We start from the raw sequence: 4,593 nt of genomic DNA, 5'->3' as shown, positions 1-4,593 counted from the left end.
TGTGCTCGTGAAGGTGGGGGATTTTATTTTCCCTGCAGATTTTGTGGTTTTAGACATTGAGGATGATAACAAAATCCCGCTGATTTTGAGGCGCCCGTTCCTGGCAACGGGAAGAGCTTTAATTAATGTGGAGAAAGGAGAGCTCATGCTGCGTGTTCATGATGAAAGTCAAACATTCCATGTCTATGAACCATGCCACATCCACAAAGATGAAGTGCCCAAGAAAGCTAAAGATCCGGACAAGGTAAGTGTTGATGTATTTAATTCATTTGATACGGATCCTTTTTCTCGGCAGGACCCAGGTGATCGGAAGTTTAAAGGAGGAGTTTTGGATGAAAAGCATGGAGCAGGGAGCAGCTGGTCGCAGCACTGCTTACACAAGCCACCTTGAAGAGGTTGCTGTTCTGTCGAGCTAACAACGTTAAAAATAGCGCTTATTGGGAGACAACCCAATTTTTGGTTAGTTTGTTCCATTTCGTTTGTTTGTTTGTTTGTTTGTTTTCGTGCCCCACAAATCATTTTCAAACTTATTCTCCTTGGTGGTGAATAAGTTCGGGGGGATGTGTCTTTGTGGGTGCACTTTTTGTTTTGGTTGTTTTTGTTTTGTCGTTGAGTTTGTTTTAGTCTTGCTTTGGAAGTTTCTCTGTGATGTTACCTTGATGATGATGTGAGTAGTGTAGAGATTGGTTGGATAATTGGCTTATGATGATTTCTGTTTAAAACTTGTGAAATTGCATGCATTTGTGTTTATATTGTTGAGAGTGAGCATGAGTGATGAACGATAAGCGTGGTCTCTATGCGTTTGCTATCAATGAAATAAGCTGTGAGTATTTGAGCCTTGACTGTCATTTTTTTACAGTCTTATTTCGTATTCTTGAGTGATTGTTCGAGCATGCATGTTTCTCACTAGAACTTGTCTTGGTTTCTCCCTTGAGGTCACATAGTGTGCTTAATAACTTTGAGATGATAGAAGGCCATCTTTGATAGCCTATATATCCCATATTTGTCCTTTTACTATATATGATTCTAGTTCGCCCCCTTTGAGCTTTATTTTCCATTTTATTTGGTTTAGCCATGTCGCAGCCCGACCTAGGAGAAAGATAGCTAGACCAGGTATCATACGACTAGGGTGGAGAAACGAGAGATGGAAAGTAATTGAAAGGAAACTAAGACAAATAAATAATTAACAACTCACATATATAATTAATGAATTTCATAAGGTTCGGCATCATCAAACTTTAAAGTTTAAACCAACTATACATCATAACCAAGATTTATCAAGCTCATATACAGGTTAAGGTTTTAAAACATTCTACAACACGTGAAAAGTGATAAGAGAAATAATGTGTTGCAGCGGATTACATCATTGGACATTATGTATGAAGATACAACATCCTGAGCCTATTACTATTTACATAAACAAAAAGTTCCAGCTCAGCACACTTCCATCTTCATCCAAACTTAACCTGCACATTTAGAAAGATATGCAGGGTTGAGTACCAAAAGCACTCAGTGAACATATGCCGAAAACATTTGAAACTCTGCATGATAATGCTATATATTGAACTTGCCACTTTAAGCAATACACAAGTGATTTCTAAATCAACCTGTGTTTGCTAAACTATTTTTACATAGTAACTGAAAGTGTCTGCGCAGACTAAGTTCTCATATAAGTATGTACCATATCTACTAAACTCAATAAACACGTTGAGAAGTAGGCCTCCTTCCCAAACGTAACGACAGGCTAACTCAAGGTTAACCGTCACTCCGTGTACACAAATCCTGACTCGTTCAGGACCCGAATTCGTTCTTCTATGTAGATGGTATCATACAAATCTTAAATATTGGCAAGTCGAAAACTTGAAAATAAATGCATACACTTAAACATTATATAATAAAGTATGCATCTTTACTTCTTGAGTTAGTAAGCCCACCTGATATGTTTCTCTTACTTCGAACTCTAGTGTCAGGCTCGTTCCTAGCCGGAACCTTTAAATAGATAAACATCTTTTTGTAAGAAAAATAAGTAAGGAATATATATATATATATATATATATATATATATATATATATATACTCCCTCCGTCCATGAAAGAACTTCCTAGGAGGGAGTGACACGGGTTTTAATAAAATGTTGTATAGTGTATTGAGAGTGGAGAAAAAGTTGTAAAGTGTATTGGGAATTGTGAAAAAGTATTAATAATTTATTGTGTTGTTTTAATTAAAGTTATTTGAGTGGTGGGAATTGTCTTAAAAGGGGAGTATTTTTTAAGTGGTGGGGTATTGTCCCAAAATAGGAAAAAGTAGGAAGTTCTTTCGTGGACGTCCCGAAATAGAAAAATAGGAAGTTCTTTCGTGGACGGAGGGAGTATATATATAATGTTACAACAATAACTCATATTTGCTATTCACTTATTATCCTAACATTTTCTCATATCATATCATCAATACACTAACACCACTCAGCCCTCTTAACTCAATAAGAAAAAGAATAAGCTCATAGATGTTTGTCAATTCTCAATTTAAACTCAATTATTAAAGTCACTAATCTCATCCATATGCAAATTAAATAGCAACTTTATCAATTCCCTGCTCTTTATGCTATAGAGCAGTACAAAAGAATTAGGTAGTAGGGCTGTTCTACTCTTAATAATTAATAGAATCACTATAATATACTTATATGCATCAAACAATAGCATATAAACCTTCTCAACTCAAAAGCCCCAACTTCCCCTAAACTAACAAAATCAATCTCACAACCATATAGTACAAACTCATAATATACTCATATATAACATAGTTCCAGCCCAAGAACACATATATGAACTCAATTATTCAGGAACATGGTTATAATTTTTGAATCCAAACCTAGGGTTTACACTAACTTGAAAAATTTCAAAAACAAGTAACAATTAACACAATTAATCACCATAATCCGGTTTAGGAACATCAAAAACATAATATATCTCAATATTTATACCATACTTCAACTCTAACATTAAATCCCCAAATTTTCGAAGACCCTATATTTTAAAACATAAATTTTCTTCATGCTATACTTGTAGGAAAACAGAGAATCGAAGAAATTCACCTTTTCTTCTAAAGTAGTGCAGCTGCTACTTGAAAATCTCTACGAATTAAAACTTGAAGGGTGAGGAAGATAGCTCTGTTCTCTTCCCTTTTTTATTGAAAGTAGCCGACACTAGGTAGATTGAAGTGAATTGGGTTTTATCTAAATTCCCACAAATATACATGGTTATCCTTTTTGTTTGGGAATTTGTGCATTAAAATTCTAGAACCACTTTTTACAATTAGGAAAAATGGAACTCCCATTTCATTTCTAAAATGGCCGGCCCATTTGGGCAAAAATTCATACATATATACATTTTAATATATATATATATATATATATAATCTTAATTTAGTAGATAACATAAAAATATCAATTTATAATTAAAAGAAATTCTTTTAGAAATACACTTAAATAAATATTTTCCAATTACAAAATTTTAATAAAGCTATCTATCAACAACTATTCACTTTCACAAAAATAAAATTAAATATTCTCATATTATTCACACTATTGATTTAGTAATAAATCTTAATTACTAAACCAATAAACCCATTAGTAAATAATACTCAAATAATTAAATAGCATCTCAAGCTATTTAATTCCTTTAACAAATATACTATATACTAATAAAAATATTATAAAAATATACGGGGTATTACAAGCCGTGGGTGGGAGCTTGGAGATTGTTGTTATGGGGTAGTTGGTTTGTGGAGATGCGTGATTATAGATTATGAACTTTGATCTTGATTGAAAAATAATCCTAGTACACTAGAAGTCGTTGGGAAAAAAAAAAGAGAAAAGGGGAAAGAAAAGAAAAGAAAAGAAAAGTGAGAAAATATTGAAAAAAATGGGTACATAGGATGCATTAGAAAGTCATAATGTCATGAGAAATAATTGTTGTGTTGTGGTGGATTATATATTGAAAAATTTGGTTTTGTGGATGGTGGAGGATAGAATTGAGTAAGAAAGCTATAAGGTTGGTGATAATGTTACTTTGATTCGCATCTTTTAGTCACTTAGCCAAATATATCCTACCTTGCCAATGAGCCTACATTACAACCCTCAATAAAGACCTTTTTGATCTTGGTTATAGGAGCACACATTTAGTGGTGGAGAGGTGAGACGATTGACAAGCTTATGGTTGAGTACTTGATTTGCTTGAACTGAGCGTATACACGTCCATATTGATTGATACACTTGAGAGTTGAGAGTTCTTATATTCTTAATCTTTGGTGAGGTTTGCAATTCATTGAGACCATAATTTGAGTTTGTCATGAGTGTGATATCTTGATGATAGGAGATACAAATGCATGTCATTATTTTTGTTGAAAAATCTGAAGCCACAATGTTATCCACTTTTCTCTATGCTCTTGTTGATTCATTCTTGGTTCATCTTTGTTTTGTCCGAGGATAGACAATGGTTTAAGTTTGGGGGGTTTGATTTACATGCATTTTAACTCATTTATCACTTTTTTCTTTAGCGTTTTGGGCATCTCTTTTTGAGTTCTTGAGTGTCTTTG

The 4,593-nt window shown here is 33.6% G+C and overlaps 1 long non-coding RNA gene across 1 annotated transcript; it reads right to left on the bottom strand.

Annotated features, from left to right (window-relative positions):
* Positions 1-1,273: 1,273 nt before the first annotated feature.
* Positions 1,274-2,070, bottom strand: LOC130990964 (uncharacterized). The gene is made up of 2 exons (XR_009091000.1): positions 1,935-2,070; positions 1,274-1,466 (listed from the first exon to the last, which is right to left on the bottom strand). It is a non-coding gene; the product is annotated as an uncharacterized LOC130990964 (long non-coding RNA).
* Positions 2,071-4,593: the final 2,523 nt, after the last annotated feature.

The sequence above is a fragment of the Salvia miltiorrhiza genome, chromosome 6, assembly GCF_028751815.1.
Source record: "Salvia miltiorrhiza cultivar Shanhuang (shh) chromosome 6, IMPLAD_Smil_shh, whole genome shotgun sequence".
Lineage (NCBI taxonomy): Eukaryota > Viridiplantae > Streptophyta > Magnoliopsida > Lamiales > Lamiaceae > Salvia > Salvia miltiorrhiza.
The sequence above is the reverse complement of the archived record's forward strand: the minus strand, read 5'-3'. Positions and strand labels throughout refer to the sequence as shown.